Raw genomic sequence first — 22,796 nt, 5'->3', positions numbered from 1 at the left:
ATTTGCCAAACCTAAAATAGAAATACACATTTTGACAAAATTATGTGTATTCCTAAAGGCAACCAGATGGGATATTTGACTATTCCAGAAAATCTTGGAAAAAATTTTAAAATACTTATGTGGTGTCAACAGTGATTTGGCTTAGGCAGGACTTAGGTCAACAGGGACTTGGTTAAGACATAGTTTTCTGAATTTTACAGTATAATTAGAAAAATAAGGTATATTTAAAGAAAGCAATCAGAGAATGATACAAAGTATATGTAAACAAGTGTTAATGATGGCTTACCATACATGTGAATAGATCAAGCCCAGAAAGTGAAAGTTAGTTGTGGGCTGAGAGTTCAAAGAGCACTTGGCTGAAGCTCTGTAAACTTGATCTGCATTTCAAAGGGAAGGTATGGTTTGGATATAGTGCCTAACATAGAAGTCTTACACGTAGAAGATACAAAATATTTGTTGAAGTACCAAATATTTGGGGAGAAGCAGGAAAAGCCTGGGGTGACCCTGAAAAATTTCACTGTTCCTCTAAATTCCTCTAAACAGTGTAGGGAACTCTCCATTTATGTGTACCTGAGACTTACCTCATTTATAAAAGTTAGCCCGCTAAATAGTACAGATGAGAGAAAGTTGGTCTTCCAGTCTCAAAATATGTTATTAAAAGGGCATGTTGAAAGGATAAGACTTTGAAAAGCAAAAGTTAGTGCTGTACAAGACTTTCTGCATCCAAAACTATGGAAGTCAGGTACAGTAATAATACTATCGTAGATTAAATTTATTGGGGCTACACACACACATTGACATATTAAATTGAACATGTAAAGTTTGTACTTATACAGTGAAAAGCTAACTCTTAAAAAGAAAAATTAACAATCAAAAAGGATATGTATATATTATCAATTTCCATAGTGATAAAATAATTTTATAAATAAAAGTGACAAGAACATAATTTATGTATAAAGATTAAAGTTTTGTTTTGTTTTTGAGACCGAGTCCCCTCTGTTGCTGACGCTGGAGTACAGTGATGTCAGCCTAGCTCACAGCAACCTCAAACTCCTGGGCTCAAGTAATCCTCCTGCCTCAACCTCCTGAGTAGCTGGGACTACAGGCATGCACCACCACACCCAGCTAATTTTTTTTTTCTATTTTTAGTTGCCTGGCTAATTTCTTTCTATTTTTAGTATAGATGGGGTCTCACTTTTGCTGAGGTTGGTCTTCAACTCCTGACCTCAAACAATCCTCCCTCCTCGGCCTCCCAAAGTGCTAGGAATTACAGGCGTGAGCCACCATGCCCGGCCTTATGCATAAAGATAAAAATCTTTATAAAACGAATTATTCCTACTACAAATAGAAATATCTCAGAAATATTATATATACAGTATAGCTAAAGGATACTTCCTATTCCATTAGAAAATAAAATAAAATAAAATAAAATGGATGTATTTTCTAAAAGCAAGTTTTCTTTGTCATATCTAAAAGTTAGTCTTTGGGTGAATAAGAAGATATTTCACACATATAGTAGCTTTTTTTTTTTTTTTTTTTTTTTTTGAGACAGAGTCTGGCTCTGTTGCCCAGGCTAGAGTGCCGTGGCATCAGCCTAGCCCATAGCAACTTCAGACTCCCGGGCTCAAATGATCCTCCTGCTTCAGCCTCCCCAGCCACTGGGACTATAGGCCTGTGCCACCAGGCTCTGCTAATTTTTTCTATTTTTAGTTGGCTGGCTAATTTCTTTCTATTTTTAGTAGAGACGGGGGTCTCACTTTTGCTAAGTTTGGTCTCGAACTCCTGACCTCAAGAGATACTTCCGCCTTGGTCTCCCAGAGTGCTAGGATTATAGGCATGATATAGTAGCTTTTTCATTTTCACATAAAAAAGTCTTTGCTTGTTTGATATAGTAAGATTTATATGATACTATTTTATAAGAACTATATCCAATATTAGGAGAAAAAAATATGAAAACAGAAAGAATAATGTAATTTCTGTCATGTAGCCAAATGTATGTAGCCACAATTAAACACCTAAATATGAAAACTTTCAGATTTTATTTTGCCCTGTATTTGCATTGCATTTAAAAGTTACATTTTCCCCCAACTCTTCTTTTGTGTACAAAAGGGCAAACAACTTTGTCCATATCTGAGGAATAGTTCCTAGTAAATCCTATTGCAGCCAGCTGGTTTTGAAATAAATAACCTTCGCCCGCTCTGCAATAGTAATCTTCTCTTGATTAAAAAAGATGTTCAGAAAAAGAAAACAATATACTTGCTCACCTACATAAGCCTGGAGTGATATGGCTTAGTAGTTGTGTTGCATTTATAAATACATCTTTGGGGAACTGAGAAAATCACTTTTCTTCTGCTCATTTTGAAAATAATAAGAGCCCTTTGCAATATCATCTCCAAGGAAACAATCATCTCAGGGACCTCCTTGGACAAACCACTTCTTTAGCCCCTGCCTTTCTAATCTAAATCTTTCCGTCAAGCTCTGATAAATTCTGTCAACCTTGATGACTGTCTTGGAATGTAATTCCAAAGTTACCCTGAGCATTTTATTTGCAAAAGCACAAATATCAGAGTCCACTGATTTTTTTTTTTTTTTTAAACAGATTGGCTTAATCCTTAACACTAGACTTGGAATGTTGCTGTGTGAAGCTCCACGTTTGAAATTCAAAAGCCTTCACTGTTTAGCCCTTAGTGGTTGGGATTGAGCTTCTCAATTTCCAAATCTTTTTCTTTTGTGTCTGACATAGAACTTTATTTAACTGAAAGAAAATATGTTTTCTATCTTACAAATATCAATTGGTCATGTTCTCTCTTGCCAGTTGATTGCAAACGGGAAGCGCATCAGTAAAAACATTACATTAATTTATTTTAGTCATTTATCTTGAGTGAGTGGAAACTAAGGGTGCTCCAAACAAACAAACAAAGAAAACAAACAAAAACAAAGTATAATAGTCTAAATAAGTGATTTTTCACACATTTAAACTATAGTTATATAATCAAATGTCTTTTATTTTGGTACAAAAATTAGATTGAAGATATTTGGAAGATTTTTATGGGTGACAGATGACATTTAGTGTAATCTCTTCTTATGCCTTGGGCTTTGTCTATATTGGCAAAGGGCTGGAGAAACAAGTGAATTTTTTTCTGTTCTGTTGATGAATAAATCACTGTGAAAACTAGCAAGTCTGAATAATTCAGACTCATCTTCCCAAAATTATTTTCTCACTTTCGTATTTTATTGTCTGAAATATTCTATTGAATGACTCTTCTTTTCTCCTCAAACATAACTTTAGCATGTAAGAAGCCTGTTTGAAAATGACAAAAATTTATTACAATCTTAGAGCTTAAAAGAAACTTGTCAATTAACCAAACCCTTCTTTATAGTTAGGAAAATTGTGAATGAAGGAAGTCACACAAATCCAGCTGGTAGTAGAGCCATGGGTAGACCTGAGGTCTCCTTGGTCTCCTACCTCCAAACAGGACTCACGCCCCATTTACAAGATTACCTCATTTGAGTGGGCTTATTTTATTGTGTTTTGAAAGTGTCACATATTTTACAAATTGAAGGTTTGTGGCAACTCTGCATCCAGCAAGTCTACAGGCACCATTTTTCCAACAGTATGTGTTCATTTCCTGTCTCTGTGTTACATTTCAGTAATTCTCACAATATTTCAAATTTTGGGATTATTATTATATTTATAATGGTGATCAGTGATCAGTGATCTTTGATGTTATTACTGTAATTGTTTGGGCTGTGCCACGAACCACAACCATATAAGACTGAACTTAATCCATAAATGTTGTGTGTGTTCTGACTGCTTCAGTGACAGGCCATTCCCTTATTTCTCTTCCTCTTCCCAGACATTCCTATTCCCTGAGAAACAACAGCATTGAAATTGGTCCCAGTAATAACCCTACAATGACCCCTAAGTATCCAAGTGGAAGGAAGAGTCATGAGTCTCTCACGTTAAATCAAAAGCTAGAAATGATTAAGGTTAGTGAGGAAGGCATATTGAAAGCTGAGACTGGCCGAATGCTAGGCCTCTTGCGCCAAATAGCCAAATTGTGAATATAAAGGAAAAGTCCTTGAAGGAAATTAAAAATGCTACTCCAGTGAGCATATGAATGATAAAAAAGAAAAACAGCCTTAGTGCTGATATGGAGAATGTTTTAGTGGTCTGGGTAGAAGATCAAACCAACCACGACATTCTCTTAAGGCAAAACCTAATCCAAAACAAGGACCTAACTCTCTTTAATTATTTCAAGGCCAAAAGAGGTGAGGAAGCTACAGGAGAAAAGTTAGAAACTAGCAGAAGTTGGTTGATGAGATTTAAGGAAATGAGCCATCTCTAAAACGTAAAAGTACAAGGTGAAGTAGCAAGTGCAATGTGGAAGCTGCAGCAAGTTATCCTGAAGATCTAGCTAGGATCATTGATAAAGGTGTCTACACTAAAAAACAGATTTTCAATGCCGATGAAACAGGCTTCTAATGTAGGAAGAAGCCCACAGTTTCTTTTTTTTCCCTGGGGGAAAAAAAAAAAAGATTTCTTTCAAGATATTACTGCTCATTGACAATGCACCTTTTAACTCAACAGTACTAATGGAGATGTACACGGAGATTTTCAACATAAAGGCAGAAGCCAAGGCACAAAATATAATTTTAAAGAGTTTATTTGAGCCAAGATGAGGACAGCTGTTGGGAAGACTCAAACTCAAGTAACCTTGGATATGAACAAGTTTTTAAAGACAAAAAAGGGAGACAAGAAAGGGGCTGATACAAAGTTGTTTGTCAGGAATTCTCTTTGGTTACAGAGATGACATAAATTAGTGATTGGCTATACATCGATGAACCATAGAGTATCAGTTATGGTGTCCAGCATGTGGCATCCTTAGGTTAATTTATAGCTTTTTGTGGTGAGTCAGTCTAGAGTCTACATAGCAAGGAACTTCAAGAGATGATTCCTTTGCTTAAGGGAGGAAATGGGATGTGACTTCTCCCTCATTCCCATGCATCTCTGAGCCTCATAACTTAAGGGAGGCTCACATTCATCAGGTAAATAGCATTTTTTTCCTCAAGATTAATATTTTTATGCCTGACAACACCATATCTATTCTGTAGCCCATGGATCAAGGAATAATTTGTACTTTTAAGTCGAAACTATACTATAAGTCTATAGTAACCAAAACAGCATGGCATTGGTACAAAAATAGTAACATAGACCAATGAATGGAACAGAGAACCCAGGTATGATACCATCTACCTACAGCCAACTGATCTTGGACAAAGCAGACAACAGCGCACACTGGAGGAAGGAAGCCCTGTTCAATAAATGGTGCTGGGAAAATGGGATAGCCACATCCAGTATGAAGTAAATTTGGAAAGAATTCACTATTCTAGATGCAATTAATAACATTTGTGATTCATGAGAGAGAGTCAAAATATGAACATTAATAGGAGTTTAGAAGAATTTAATTCCAGTCCTCATGGATGACTTGGAGGGGTTCGAGACTTCAATGGAAGAAGTCACGGCAGATGTGGTAGAAAGAGCAAGACAACTAGAATTAGAAATGGAGCCTGAAGATGGAACTGAATTGCTGCACTCTCATGATAAAACTTTAACAGATGACGAGTTGCTTTTTAACACATAAGCAGAGAGTCATTTCTTGAGAAGGTATCTGCTCCTGGTGAAGATGCTGTGAACATTGTTGAAATGACAACAAAAGGATTTAGAATTTTACATAAACTTACCTAATAAAGAATCAGCAGGATTTGAGAGAATTGACTCTAATTTTGAAAGAAGTCTACTGTGGTTAAAACGCTATCAAAGAGCACTGCATTCTCCGGAGAAATCTTTCCTGAAAGGAAGAGTCAATTGATGTGACAAGCTTTCTTATTGTTTTATTTAAAGAAATTGCCACAGCCACGTCAACCTTTAGCAGCCATCACCCTGATCAGTCAGCAGCAATCAACATCAAGGCAAGACCCTCCACCAGCAACATATTGTGACCTGCTGAAGGCTCAGATGATTGTTATCATTTTTTCAGCAATAAAATATTTTAAAATTAAGGTATATACATTGTTTATTGGACCTCATGCTATTTCACGTTTAAGAGACTGCAGTATAGTGTAAACATAACTTTTATATACACTGGGAAATAAGAAAATTCATGTCACTCATTTTATTGCAATATTTGTTTTATTGCAGTGGTCTGGAACTCAACCCACAATATTTCCAAGGTATGCCTATATTGCATTTTCTTTATATGAATGACACTATACAGTTGTATGTCTCAACTTAAGAAATATGTTTGCTAAACACAGAATTCAAACAAACAAAACTCAACCTAAATAGAAACAAGTCTTCAAGAATAATAAATTAAAATTTACATATAATGTGTAAAATGTTCATTTTAAAGATGAAATTATCATATGTGTTTTACAACAGAAAGTTTTAGAAATTGTAAAATAAATGTTTGTCAATGTTTAATTTCCTGTATTCATTATGAGTCTGTAAAATATGCAAGTAAGTGATTAATTTCAATATGATTGTTTATTAGTTCAGCAGCCACTGTCAAGTGGCCATAAGGTACACGAAATTATCTTTTAGAACACAAAATTGCCATCTGAATGCTGCTAATGCCTCATAAACACTGATAGAGTATAAGAAATAGCCCACAAATTGTTGAGTTTGCTTTCAACTACATCCTGAATAACTCATCGGCTGTTTGGATTATAACTATGGGTATAAATTAACTATCTCATCTACTGAGCCATTTATTATAATTTTAGTAATTTTTTAATCTCTCTGTAATGAATCATGAAATCTTTCTTTTAAAATCTATTTGAATAACATGTATTATTATTTGAATCATGAACTTTAACATTCTTCACTACCTCCATAAAGTAAAGATAAAATATACCATTAGGACAAACAGCCTACATGGAAAAAAAGAAAAATAATTACCTGAGAATATTATGTAGGGAGTAGAATATCAAAGAGTGGTAGCCAGGTGGCAGGGGGAGAAATCTGAGTGGGACGTTTTAGAAACTCATCTACTGCATATTTTGCATATTAAATTATACTTTACTCACAGAAAGGTAAAATGTGTGAATGAAACTTTATCTGGCAATAAAATTGTCCTTGCAATTTAACAAAATTTTGGAAATAATTTTCATTTTTAGAATGGGATAATGAAGAAATAACTATATACTGTAAGAAAGTATTAATGCTGTTATGTTTGGAATAATATCTGCCAAGATCTCTTCCAAAAAGTGGGAGATTAAAGACTCTTATTAGAAGTATGGAAAATAAATTAGAAAGACTCATCATTAACTTTTAGCAGTTTATTGAGGTATAATAAAATTTATGAAATATATATTAATACATACCCATGAAACCATCACTATAGTCGTGATAGTTTCACATATGTATCACCCTCAAGAGTTTACTAATACACCTTTAAATTCCTTTCTTCTATACCTTCTATCCTATCTACCCCTTATTCCTTCCATCCCTCCCTCAGTTCAGAGTACGTCTAAAAACAACCCAAATACCCATCAACTGGTATTTTGGAATGGGAGAACAATTGTGGTAAATCCATTCAATAGAATGCTATCCAAAAATGAAAATAATTGAAGAATTTATATGCACAACATGGATTAAACTCAAATTATGCTGAGTGAAATCAGGCAAAAAAGAGTACATATTCTATGATTCTGTTTATATCAAATTTTTGAAATGCAAAGTAATCTATAGTGACAAAAAGTTTGGTAAGGTGTATAGTTAAGAATTTAGCTTTATATTTTTCCTAAAGCCTAAAACAAAACAAAACAAAACAAAAATACAGGAAAAAAAGCTCTCAGTCCCTTACTGTGTAGCAGGTTCAAGAATTCTTTTAGAGAGAATATGGGTTCCCACAAAAATCTGACAGGAAGAAGATAAAAAGCAGATGCAAAACATGTGACAGTAATAGTCACACTACCAGCTTTCCACGTGTTGATGGCTTCCTTTTGCAAATTTGTCTTTTTCCAAAGAACATATTCTGCACAAAATCCCTTTATTTCTTTTACTCTTTTCTTTCTTTGGCTATCTCATTACAATAATATTTTGCATATGTTACAAGCACTTTCATGTTATCTCTTTTTTTGTAACTGCTACATTAAAATATAAAGAGAAGAAATGCTTTTGAAATTTTCATTATGAGAAAACAGGAATCTTAAGTCTTAATTTAATACTTAAGTTTGTCACTTGGTTATTCATAAGGATTCATATTTAGCTCTTAAGAACATACTTTGGTTCTTGATTTTTTTCCCCATCTTCTTATAATAGTTTATGTACAGGTTGGTGTAGTTAGATATAATTAGGTTCAATAGAGACAAAAGAAAGTTAAAATTTTTGTACATTTTATTGTTGAATATTGAAGAAATATTACTTCATTTCTATGTGAATAAATTATTCTTCAGTTGATTAGCAAATTGAATGCTTAGATGTTACTAAAAGTTATTAAAATAATGACATCTTATTGGTGTGTTTCCACATACAGATCTGGTCATTAAAAATTGATGAATAGAACATTGACTGTAGCATGTCCAAGTTTTCATGAAAATATTAACTAAATGGATGACAGAATTAGCAAGCATAAACAGATAATTAAACTTTTGAAAATACATGTTTAATTATAATACTGGCTTGGTCAACTAATGAGTTGATTTAAGGGATATAGGTTAAAATGGGAATATATTATGAGAAAGCTACTCACACACACACATATACATCCATATGCCACTTTTAAAGTGTTTAATTGTCAAACAGACAAAATAATTAGTGTGGGTCTAGACAGCCCTTTTAGTTAGAACTGTTAAAAATTGAATCTTGCTTATCCTGACGGGTAGAACTTCATTGCTATGTTTTCTCTCTTGAGCCATTATGGTATCTGGCCTTTAATCGTTAGCTCTTGAGTAGTTTTACATTCATGGGTCTTTCTTGTGCTGGTCCGTGTATAACTCTGTTTTGAGTACTTTTTGGAGGGCTGGTCTTGTCTTGGTGAATTCCCTCAGTCTTTGTTTATCTGAGAATGTCTTAATTTCTCCTTAGTATACAAAACTTAGCTTAGCTGGGTACAAGACTCTGATCATCACCTAATAGCACATTTGGGAATAACACTAGTCGGGTGTCGGGCAGATGGGGGGGAGGGGATGGGTGTATACCTACATAATGAGTGTAATGCGCACTGTCTGGGGAATGGACATGCTTGAAGCTCTGACTCATGGGGTTAGGGGGGCAAGGGCAATATATGTAACCTAAACTTTTGTACCCCCATAATATGCTGAAATTAAAAAAAAATTGAATCTTGCCATTTTGCTATTTATAGTAAAATGCATAAAGTCAAAAGTCATTTCCAATTACCTTGCATGCTTATGAGCACCCTGGGTGAATATTTATATCTGTATAGTAATAGCATTTGTGAGACTACATTTTTTCTTCTATTAATGAAAACATTATAGAATCAATTAGTTCATGTTACAATTAGGGAAAAATACAATAAGGTGTAGCATGTATTTTATACTAAATAGAAAATAAAGTGACCTTGAAATTATTTGTTATAATACCTGAGGAACATTTTCACTGTAAATGTAATGAAAGTTAACACATGCCATTGCAGAGTGTGTAAACATTATTTACTGTCCATCTGTGGGGGAGGTTTCTCTATCTCATGAAATGGTAAAATTCCATGCAACTACTTTTTTATAGAGCAGTAAAACTATAACAGAAAATATCTAAAGCTTTCTGTCACTAACTAAAAAAAGTACTTAAAAATATTAGTCTATCTGTACTTGAGCCAAAAACAGTAATCCAAAGGACACAAGAGCAAAAGGCCAAGTCAGGAAGCCAGCTCTCTATCTATGGTAGAAAGCAGAGCCTATTTATAGTAAGGAAAATGTATGTTTAATGCAAAGCACATTATTTCTAACAAGTAACCTATCTGGAATATGGCACCATGGGGAGTTTGGAAATAAAAGAGTCAGCAATAAAGGGCACTAGTGTCCTCAGAGGGCCATGATTAAGTGTCTGACTAAGGCTTCTGCTTGTTTTTGCATTGGATTTTTTTTTTTCCTTTTTAGTTTGCAACACAAAGACTAGTCCCATAGGAAGAAAAACTTGTCATCCACATAGTACATCACTCAGTCAGATACAGATAACTACATCTCTTCCCTGTGGGAAGAAATCCTTTTTATTGGACTTTGTGGGCCCATTCTTTATTTGCTTACATTGCTTGGGCGTTAGCTCTGGGAGGCGAGGCTTCCTCATTCCCTGTGGGAGCCGGCAATCTTCAGTGTAGTCCTCAAGGGTCACCCTGCCCTCAAGTATCCATTTCAAAACCAGACCCTTCTACTCTAACCTGCCAAGGGATTCTGGTTTATGTTATTGTTTTTTTTTAACTGTCACAGTGTATCACTCTCAAATTGAATGCCATGTTTTTATATTTGCTGTTAAAATCTGTAAAAACAAAATAACACAAAACAAAACTTAGAAAATATAAACAAATTAACAGAGCACAATAGTAATATAAAAATTCTACTATGCTATGTATTTTATTTGATTTGTTTTCATAGTCAGTACATTGGCCCAATGAGTTAATTACTGCTATCACACATCCCTATTTTACAGATGACAAAACAGATAAAAGATCGAATCCCTGAGTGACCCACACCCATGAGAAATAGAGCTTCCATTTAAACTCAGGTTGTCTGACTCCAGAACTATACTCCTAGCCCAAAGGACATACCGACTCCTCCATTTTTAATAACTAATTTCAAAATTCGTATCTTCCTAGACACTATTCCTGGTGACACCTTTCTGTTTTGGACATTTGCTAGCATTTATGACTGTTTTATATACATATACATATGTATACACACATATATGTGTGTATATTAATATATCTGTAAGCATGTGCATATATGTATTTGTTTGCATTTGTTTGTGTGATGCCTGGCAGTATACTAGATGCTTTCATGTTTAAACTTATTTAATCGTTACAGCCATCCTATGAGTTTCATTGTTACTCTCATTTTATGGAAATTAAGTAATGTACTAGACATCATTGAGCTTGCAAGTAGTTGGATTGAAAGGTTCCTGCTCCAATCTCTGTATCTCCCACATGTTCTTACTCTTAAGTTCATGTGAAGTGCTCCCTTAATTTCTCAAGTTTTATCTCCATCAGCTAATTATACATTCTTTTAGTAAAGAGACTATACCTGCCAAGACTTATACAGTTCCTATAGCACCTAACACAGTAAGAGCTTAATAAATATTTGGAGAATTTATTTCCAAGCTTTGAATTCCTGTGCTGGTTTTTAAAACCTCCAACTGAGACCATAAATCTCCTCTTAAATTTACTACAAAGTACTTAAGACTCCTGAAAAATATTTCATGACAAAGGGCTTTTCTCACTGAGGAGCACTGATAATTTTGGTCAAACGCAGAGAATGTGAAGGTCAAGACTGATTCAACAAAATATTGATTCCCATAGATGTAAATATTGTTGACATTCTTATACTTTCAAGTTTCCATAAATAAATTTCAAATCCCGGGCACTTTTGGACAAGATATGTTCCCTACACCCTCGCAAATAACCTTTGGCTAAAAAATTACCTAGGACTGAAGAAAACATTTATGACTTCTCCCTTCTGTCCCCTCCAACATATTATTTTTAAATTCTACTTTTCAGCACCACAAACCTGATTCTTTCCTCTTCATTAGCCTTCTCTTCTACCCTTCTGCAAGGGAAATATAGAATCTTCTACTGACCCTAGGCATGTCTTTTCCCTTTCCAGCTCCATGTGTTCATTATAATCCTCATCTAGGTTTTACTTCCCCCTCGTCCTGTCCATTGGCCTTCCTCCCTACGTGGACATTCAATGTGAACCCATGGTGATATTCAGGCATGCAATGAATGAAGAGGGATGCTCTTATCCAAGCTTCTGCTGGTACTCCTAGGGAAAGTTGAATGGGTATTTATTTAGATCTTTAAGGGTATCATTTTTTCTTAGTGAAGTTTCTCTTTTCTTTTTATGCTACAGAAGAGACTTTTCTACTAAAAAGAGTATAAATGTTCTCTGCTATCACTGAAGCTAGTAAGCAATAGTGCTTTGCTGATAAATGCAGCCACTAATAGGGATACAGATTTCAGCCCAGAGTTGTAAGAAATCATTCAAGCTGACAGCAGCCAGAATCAGGATTTTCCACAGCATAGTGGACAGAAGCAAAAAACTTTATAGAAATCAATTTTAAATGTCACTTACTTAAGCTTTGGCCAATTCACAGTGAACTCAAACTTTGTGTAAAGGCTCTGAAACAAGAAGCAGAAAGTCTAAGCAAGAGGTACTAGGAAAACAATCACAAGGAGTCTACAAAGGAGCAACATGGAGAATGTCATAAGTACGGCCTTAGCTACTGGTCAGAAATCATAACCAGCTGTAATAAAAGAGAAAATGGGGCATAGGATCATATCTTCTCTAAAGTTTGTATGGCTTCTTGTTTGTTAGTACATAGAATAAAATCTATATTATTCTCATCACCAAATGTAGGTTGACTTATTAGCAGGAATATTTTATGCCACCTTCTTAAACTCCAGAATCAAAGAGCTCATCAAGTATCATTCATTTTTTATGCCTAAGAGTCAAATCGAAGCCTATTAATTTAGGCTCATTATAAAATTTTTCCTTAATGGGGTTTAATCTGCTTACATATGTGGGCATGTTACAGAGCAGCGTGACTATTTTCTTTCTCTAAATATACACAACATTTTAAATTTGTACCATATGATTATATACCCCTTTGTGTAATCCTTCAAATCTTGTAAATTAATCCTATCTCTGCAGGTGGTCTGTGAGTATCTTGAAAATAGGGATTGGGTATTATCTTGCATAGTAAACTATTAGCACCATAATTCATCCAAACCTTCCTAACACAACTAAATCTCTACCATGCAACAAACTCTTTCAAGGGGACCATAGAAATGCCAAAAAAGAAAATTTTTATGAAACATTTTAGGTGTGAATTCTTTTATCCTTTGATTGTCTTTCATCTCAGATGTTTCTCCTACATCAGAGAAAGAGGTAGCTTCCTCCATTCTAAAACTGGTTTTTAGTACTGGCTAAGTTCAGTGCTGAATTCATTATAACTATCTATATTTAGCCATCTATCGACTATCAAAACTCTAAATGCATTTTTGAAAGCTTAGAGGGGTAAAGGGAAGAGTAGGTTTCTATTACGGATGATTCTGTCTCCTTGTCTAGGAGATGCTTTGAAACAGAAAATTTTCTATTCTTGGCATTCCAAGAGTATGAATGTAAGTTGTAAATATGTTGTTGAATAGATTTTGGTTTTGATTATGTAGTTTGAGAAAAGAAAAAAAGAAAATATCTCTATCGATATATCTACCTCTATTTTTACATCTATATCTTAAAGACTCCAGATATCCACTTATTCATCTTGAGTTTTGACACACAAAAATTCTGTTCCTTAGACCAACCCCATTTTCCAAATGAGGGAGTAGACCCCACAGAATTAATTTCTCTGATATTGGTATCAAAGACAGGATTCAAGGACTTGAATTCTCATTCCAGATCTTCTATTTATCATCCTGCATAAATGTAGGCAAGCTAAAGAAAGAACTTCTCCTGGATTAAATTTCCTAAGGATTTCTGAGGTTCCTTCTAATTACATGACTGTGTGATGATTCTAACTTTTCTATTTCAGTTATTTTTACAATGAATCCCCAACTTCTATTGAAGCTAGCTCTCTTTTTTGACTGGCTCTACACACAGCACATGCTCTCTCTCTCTCTCTCTCTCTCACACACACACACACACACACACACACAATAGATTGGAGCCCAGCTCAGTATGGCCTATTGAGTTGACACAAGTGTTAACAATAAGTATGAATCCTCCAACCGCTCAAGCAGCTGAAACAACCTTTTGCAACTGTGCTGCCATTATGATACACATTAATTTTGGCCTCAGTTTCTAGATAATCAGGCTTTCTTACTGCAACTAACAAGCATTTTGAGTATCCAAAAAAGCAAGCAAAAAAGTCTGATATACAGACTTTCTTTCTGAGGTTGTTTAAAGTCACTAATCCAAGTTTTTCAGAGTTACATGAGAAGAATATATAATAGACACAGTATAAGTAACAAAGACTTCTGCTAAATTATATGAAAATTAATATAGTTCATAGCAGTTCTTTTGGTCCTTGTGGATGTGTTCTCTCAAAGTAAACTAGCATTTTTAATAGGGTTTTCTTACTTTGACACATTTTCTCAGCTTGAAGTTAATATTTCAAGATTTGAGACACAGAGCTTCTCTAAAGCATAATTCTTTCACAATTGCTAGTTTTCTCTAAGTTTAAAAGTAAATTAACTACTAGAATTTCAAAAGATAGAAACCTGGAGTGGCCAGTTTGAAATAACAGAGTGCCTTTGTGAGCACAATCACTTTTTAAACTTCTCTAGTTATAGAACAAGCACACCAAATATAGCAGACTTATTGTCAGACATGATAGCAGACATTCAGGAAGGAGTACAGAGAGAATGCCCTTGGAGTTTGGCATTTGTCTGACTCGCTTGTCCTTAAAAGCAAAGCCATTGGCTTTATACTATTTTAATACATTGCCTCAGGACTTTCCAGGCCTGTGTTTAGCACATGTAGAACATAAACACTGCACTGTACAGAGTAATACCAGAACAGCTTAAGAAGGGCAAGGAATGGAAACTTTACAATCACTGAATCTATTTGAAAGAAACATTTGCAATCAATTCCCAAGCAAAAGTGAAGAAATGACTAGATCAGCATCTCTTAATAATCTTAATAATCATTTCTCTCCTAGATAGTTGTTACTAATTTTGAATTAAAAAAAAATAGTTTGTATCTGAAGAGGTGTTACTAGCAACTTTCCAGAAAACTTAGTTATCTGACATTTTTCAATGATTTTTCTTATACTAGAAAATGAAATGTCAGACACTATTAATTGAGCTTTTTCAATAAGTAGTTACAGCAGGAGTAATGATTAAATGAAAATACTTCCTGTCTAATGCACAATGGATATATTCATTTAACTGTATTCAATTTAGATGAATGTAATATGTCTATACCCATTACAGTTATACATATCTGTGGGCTGAATTGATGGGGTGGTAATTACTACCTTTATAAATGGGACAGTATTGTCAGTCTGAAGGAAGAAAAAACATTTTCTTATCATATTTTACACACCCACACAATAGGCACATTCCAAAAACTTTCCTTCAAATATAGAAATTTTACCCTTGAATTTCCAGTGGAACTAATGATAGTAAATATGGTCAGTCAGGAGGTCCTGCTTTGCTCGAGGGTTGCTGAAGGTTGCTCTCTGTCTTGTGAGGCATGACTTGGGGAACTGAGAGACTCAAAATCACTCCACATAAAGTAACTCTCATACTTGTCACTCTGTATGCTTACAGCTCGCCTGCAGGCATTACACGGCATGGATGAGATTATTCTTAAACCATATATTGTTTTCCTTTGAGTTCAGTGAAGGTAGGACTATTACAACGTGATTTAGTTATATACTTTTTTTCTAATTAGCAGACTGTATTCCTACAACAGTTTTAGGTTTACAGAAAAATTGAGCAGGAAGTGCACAGAGTTTACATATACTCTCCCCAACCCTTATATATAGGTTCCCCTATTATTAACATTTTGCATTGTGTGGTAGGTTAGTGTATTATAATTGATGAGCCCATACTGATACATTATTAGCAAAATCTTTACATTAAAGTTAGCTGTGTTGTAAAGTTATATGGGTTTTGATGTCATTATACATATTTCATAATTTCCAATTCTGTCCCCTTTAGCATGATAAATAACCAGAGCAAAGAAGAAAGAAAGAAATCAGATGCATTCATTCCTTCACTCACAGCATTTATTCATTCATTCATTCTTTAATGGGCATTTCATGAATATGAACTCTAGGCCAAGGACTGCTATTTAATAGATTCAGCCATTTTCCTGACCCAGGTTAATCTATGTATATTTTTGTGTACCCTCTTTTTCTTCCCTACCCAAGGATGTTGTTGTTTGATGTTACTGGTGAGGGTTGGGAGGTTCTCCATTAGACTGGTAGTTCTTGCAATTTATTGGGCTAATACTATGTTGTGGCCACCAAGGCTTATTAATTTATGTGTGTTTTACTGTTTCATCAGTTATTAAACAACTCTGCAAACCAATCTACAACCTGTATAAACTTGGAATACAACATTTTTATCTCATCAACAAGAAATTTGGAAATTTTACCCACTCATTTTTTTCTTCATTAGGTAGATGAGCATAATTAAGCAATAAAGCAATAGCTATGGTTATGATTATCTAAGGATGCACTTGGACTTCCTTATTCTTTTCCAAAGTTTTTTGGTTTTTTTTTTGGCGGAAGAACTGTATATTAATTTATGCTGAGGAAGATGAAGTTTGTGACACCAAATGCTGATGAACAGTGGTTCTAATGAAAATGCATATGTTTCTCAAAAATAATCTCTGTTCAAATGCAGCCAGTTAGGAAGCTTCTCCAAAATAAGCAGTTATTTAAGCAAACTTTAAATATTTAATGTTTGCATTATGAACAGAAATGCAATCAGCACTCTGGCATCTTGCCAGTGAGTCAGAAATTTGTCATTCTATCCAAATTAGAAATGATGCTAAGCTGTTCCCAAGGCATGTTACCCAGAGACAGTTTCACATGTTTAATGTGTATTTGCCTTTTAAGGTGGGCGTCTTGAATCACTCAATAATAAAAGGAATAAAGCTCCCTTTCTTAATCAGGAAGTGGCTGACATAACACTTTACCTGGGCATTGATGGAAAAGTCTAATTTTGGTCATGTCTTGGAAACCAGTACTTGGTTCACAGTGAATTGTGAGGAAAATAATGGATTATGATAAAATGGGAAGATCGTTGAAAGTCAGGAATCTGTTTGAAGTTGCTACCCTCCATTACTTTAGGAAAATTCTTCAGTAAGCTCTTTAGACCTCAGAATCTACAATAAATAAAGATTATTCTAAAAGTCTAAAAGTTTCATTTGTTTGGAATCATAGTCATCTACTTATTCTATCATTATTCCAGCAGCTTAATTTCTATGATATGACCTATGTTGTCAGGGTAGGTCATACCATCTATGTGGGGCAGGGAGGGAAGTATTCTCTTCCATTATTTGTTTATTAATTTCTCTTATTCAATAAATAGTTATTGAGTTTCTTCTAAGTAACAGCACCATGTTAGATGTTGTGGAATGCAAAGACCATTCTTTTACAAAAGAAGGTAGTCACAACTTTGGGAAAATCAATGTTAGTAATCCTAGTGTTAGTCAATCTCATATAATGTTCTCTTGACTATGTGCAGAATTCCTAACTAGGCCAAAGTGGAAAAAAAAATTGTGAGATAAAAACCTCTGAAGACTCTAATTATGTAAACAAAGTTTAAATTTGCCAGCTTTTATATAAGAGGTGAGAGGAGATGATAAAGCCTCCTCTCACTTGCTCAAATTTCCATCAGAAATTTGCTTTGTAGACTCAGGTAGAAATGGTATTTTGTTAAAAATAATTTTCTAATGTCACATTCATTCAATGATATGCACACACACATACACACACACAAACATCCCCTCATACACACACCCTCCAAAAAAACATTCTAACGTCAGGTACCTATGTAGGAGAGGAGCAGTCATTCTCTCCTTCTTGATATCTTAGCTGGGAGTTCTTATAACAAAAAACAGATTAACAAGCAAAAAACCCAGAAGTTTAATAAAATGTGAACCTCCTGTATACATGGGTGATAACCTAGAGAAATGAGTAATTTCTATACTAGATCTCAGAGTTGTCTTAGACTTCAGGGTTAAATACCATCATTCTCTGAAACAAAGAAGTATACATGGAAAGTTCAGGTTAAGACCCCAGAAAAGCACCATCATAAAACAAACAAAAAAAAGGCTTGTTATGCAGATTTAAGACAATGCCTTTTCCATTGATTAAGAATTTCTGGTGATTTAGAGTTAGCCTTCTCTTCTGGGTGCAAAGAAGTCACATTTTGGGGTATTCTGAGCCCCATCTCCTACATTTGTCATGCAGTGTACTGTTTCCATGAAAATTATCTCACTTTTTCTTCACAACAATCTTGCAAGCTGCTTTTTATTATCCCCCTTAATTTATGCTGAGATAACTGAAATCTTTAGAGCTTGAACTAAAGCCAGTCACTCTTCAAAGACTAAATTATTTTCTCCCTATTATAAAAAATAAAATATATAAATGAACAAAACCCTGTAAAGCAAGTTTTTCATTACCCAAACTGTTACAGAAATGCAGAAAGATCATGGGAGCCAAAAGAGTTTTTTGACACAGTAGCGGCCACTTGATTGGAGGAGGGGAAAATGTATTCCCTTTGAAGCAGGATTTGGGGCCAATATAATAGAACAAGTTAGAGAATATTAGAATTCTTAAAGCAATCTCTTACACATAGCAGTAAAAGGTCAACTGTGGGCTTTCATGCAAAGAATATGAATTCAATCCTCAAAGCTCTGAGCTGGTATTACCATTAAGGAGCTATGGAAAACAGCAATTGATTTCTTCTCTTCCTTTTTCATAATCAGGGCACATATTCATACTCAATGGAACGAGACTACTATCTTGCATTTTCTTAGTGCCCATCTCTCAGCTTCATTATAGATTTTTAAATTATAACTAATCCTGTTCCTTTCTCTGGGTTTAAGGGTCCCCTATCATCCCAAATCCAGAAGTGAGTTAGCAGACACAGCCTGGACTTATGTGACATCTGAATAAAGGCTAAGTAACTGGAGCAGCCGTGAGCATGTTGATCAATGGCTCTGAAGTCAGGCAGATCTGAGCTTGAATCCAGGCTCTTGAAAGTTGAGTGAGTTTCTGAACGTGTTTGTGCCTTGCCTTTCATATCTTTAAATGGGATAATAATAGAACATACTTCATAGGGTTATTGTGAAGATTGAGTTAACAGTTGTGAAGTGCTTGGCACATTTCTGGTTTACAATGCAAACTCAGTGGGGGTTAGTGTGTAATAATCATTATAATAATAAAAATAATTTGGTAGCAAACATCCATTTTTCTAATTAAAGGCATTACTCTAGTCAAAATACTTGCTACTTTACAGACATGGCTGTTATATATAATTGTTATATATAAATATAAATTTCTTGGTGTGAAAAAGTACATATTCTCTCCTCACACCCAAAACACTAATTATAAAGAGTATTTAATTACTACAGAATTCTTACTGAACCACAACATAAAATGCCCATTATCACCCAGTGTTTTAAAAATGACTCTCGTTAAGATAAATGTGGTATTCAATTAGCAATTCATTTTCAACCTTTTAATGAATCATTGAGAATGGTTAACAAGAAGCTTTCTTTTATTTCATAATTTTTTTTTTTACTCTTATATAAACTTCAAAACCTCTTACTCTGGACAAACTCTAGAAATGTAAATTTTAATAACTGGCAGATCAATGAAGGTATTATATGTCAAATGTTGTATGTCTATTTTATTCATGTTTTTAATTTTTAAAATTTACTGATACTAAGAATATATATATACTATAGAATATATTTACTACTTTCGTATTTCCTCTGTACTCTAAATATATATAAAGATTGTGTAGTTATTTCAGAGACTAAATGTCATCTTAATTAACCTCCAATGCTATTTGATTAGTAAAAGTATCCTGCCATTCCACAAAAGGCCAAGAAACAATGTGTGCTTACAGTGTATCTAATGGTATGAGATAGAAAAAGAGAGGCAGAGAGAGAAATAGAGAAAGAGAGAGAGAGACGTTTTCCTTTAATTCTTAACTAGTCTGAACTAGGTAACCCTCTAGTAAGTTGTGATTGTCACTTTATAACAGTTTATGGTTTTTACCTCTTCACATGCAAATCTCACCCTAACTCACTAGACTAAACTTCTGAAGGTAAGAACCAGTAAGAAATTGACTTTAGAAGTTGCTCAGTAAGAGGTTCTTGAATGTATGAATACTTAATGGTTAGTTGGATGAATGTACGGTTTGACGGGTAGATTTGATGGATGAGAGGGCATGATACAATGAAAAGCATACCCCCTTTTGCCATTACCTAGTCCTTGGATTTTATACAAATCATAAAATTAGTAAACATCAGTTGCCTCTTCTGCAAAATGGTAAGTTTGGGTTTTATGATGCTTTTCCTACTAGTCTGAGACCTTATTCTCCAGCCTTCTGGTGCATATACCTGGACTCATTGAGCTCCATCTCAGAAGATAATTCAATTTTACACTTTAGAATAGGCCTAGCTTATACTGGGTAATATCAAGGACCACTGGGTTAGGGTTCTTTTACTAAAAGTTAGTCCTCACTATCTAAACAGATCTAACCTCAGTTTTCAAGTTCTGCCAAAGGTTCTTAAAGAAACTTTTCTTTTTTTTCTCTTTGAGTCTCCTGACTTTAATCACATTTTGGCATTTATCTTCATCCTCCTGAGATTTCTACCTTTACACTTCAGTTTATGCTTGTATGTTTTGCTGATGGCATTTATACCCCCACTTGCCCCATTCTTCCTCTCTTAATAAGGGGAACAGAATGTACACTGGAGACTGTCATTAGAACCTTAGAGGGAAAGGAGATGTGATATCTACATCATTTCCTGGAAATAAAAATGAAGCAAGGAATGCAATATATATTTTAGTTTGATGACCTTGTAAAATGTGAGCATTCAGAAAAAAAGGTATATGACTTAAATTTTGGTAAAACTCTCTTAAAATTATAAAATTTTGAATCAAAAGCCAGGTAATATGATAATTTAAAAATGTTTTAGAAATATAGAATATTTAGGTAAAGGAACCAAAGAGTAACTAAAGAAGTCTCACTCCTAGCCATTGAGCTATTGTTATAAAATCTCTTACATAACCTAAAATAATACAAAAATACATTTTTAGCCACAAATTTGCCTTGAATTCCCTGTTGTCCCCCTCCCTGAGTTCATGAGGCTGAGGTATTTTTGAGCACCAAGACAGAGTTGACCAATGGCCAAGGCACATGGTCAATTTTCTAAGGCTATTGTGCCAGTTTTATAATAAAGAAGAACTATGATTGAATTAAAATAATCCCTGGTTTTGATCTAGTTCATGAAATCTTTCTAACAACAACAGCAAAAAAAAAAATAGGGAAAACATACCTAGTGAGAAAGACTGGACGACAAATAATGATTTCTCCTGATTATAAGCCTATTAAATCAAGATATTTAGCATTATCTCATTGTCATGCTCCTATTTCATTTCTCAAAAGTGACTACATCAGCAGGTCATTATCTAAGTTCTTTGAGCAACTGAGTTTTTTAATCCTGAAATCAGAGTTTACATCCTTATTACTGGATACATCCTATCCAGTAGCTCTGATACCTTCCATTAGCCTAGAATGTAACCAAATTCTTACTTCAGTTCTCTTAGATAGGCAATTCAGGTATTTGGTCTTGTTGTGTTGTTCGTTAATGATACTCATTCCCTTCTTGCTTTTTGCCATGTGTTTTGCCTTTTTTTATTTGGACTTAAATCATTATGTTGTCATATCTGAATTAATTGTCCCATCACTTCACCCTAGCCTGTGCCTAAATTCTTTCTGCTACCTTTCTTATCCGGTATGCCATGTGCCTGTGATGTAGGTGTATGGCCTGATTTCTTTCTATTGAGGGTAGTCATTTTGAAGAAACAAAGAAAAAAATCAATACATTCTTTATCTTGTTCATCCATTCTTCATACATATTTATTTGGTATCCTCTATATGTCAGTCACTGTTTTATTTGATATTAGAATAATAGAGAAGAACTTGTAGAATGGTATCGGGCATGAATACAAAAATCACAATTATCCTTTCATTTATGTAATGCATAAATAGGCACCTATTCTGGACTAGACAATATGTTGTTTAGCATTGTGGACACAAAAATGAATAAAATAGTTTCTTCTCTCAAAGGATTTGTGGGAGCAAGAGACCTGAAAATATTAATAAATAATACCATGTGGCATATCTGGTGATAGAATTAAAGAGAATAATGTAGAAGCAAGATTTGATAAGAGATGATGCTAGTAAGGTAAGAAGAAGCTTTTATGGTATATTAAGAAAGTTGGCTTTAAAACAAGATGGTAAGTCATGGCTATTTAATAACAAGGGAGCTAGGCACAGGTTATTTGAATTCAAATTCCCCCTCCACTCTGTGACCATGAATGTGTGGCCTCTTTAAGCATAAGTTGATGCACCTACAAAATGCAGATAAAAATAGAACCTAACTCATAGGGTTGTTGTGAGGAATGAATGAGATAATTCACATACCTGGCACATAGTTTATACTAAATAAGTATTTGTTCACTGTTATCCTATAGGCAATGATAGAATTCAAGGCAATTTTAAACAGAGTAATGATGTAGCCAAATCTATTTAAGATAGAGCACCCTAAAAATTGTAAAGAGAATAGTTTTGAAGAACACAAGATAAAACTACTGGCAACGTCTAGCAGGGACTGATGCTCATGGAAAAGAATTAGGCTGGTTTTGGAGATTATAAATACATTTGGCTCTAGCTATAGTGGGAATGGGGGCACTCTTAGGAGAGTGTATGGAGTGGATAGATTGGTTGGCCAAAGATGGAATTGCACAGAACACAAAAAATTAAGGGATAATATCAGACAAAGAAAAGCCTATGAAGGAGATAAAG

General features: G+C 34.4%; 1 protein-coding gene across 1 annotated transcript in view; it reads left to right on the top strand.

Annotated features, from left to right (window-relative positions):
- ZNF804B (zinc finger protein 804B) overlaps positions 1 to 22,796 on the top strand; it is a 462,072-nt gene that overhangs the window by 345,240 nt on the left and 94,036 nt on the right. The window lies entirely within an intron of this gene.

The sequence above is a fragment of the Eulemur rufifrons genome, chromosome 29 (assembly GCF_041146395.1).
Source record: "Eulemur rufifrons isolate Redbay chromosome 29, OSU_ERuf_1, whole genome shotgun sequence".
In the NCBI taxonomy this organism is placed as follows: Eukaryota; Metazoa; Chordata; class Mammalia; order Primates; family Lemuridae; genus Eulemur; species Eulemur rufifrons.
The sequence above is the reverse complement of the archived record's forward strand: the minus strand, read 5'-3'. Positions and strand labels throughout refer to the sequence as shown.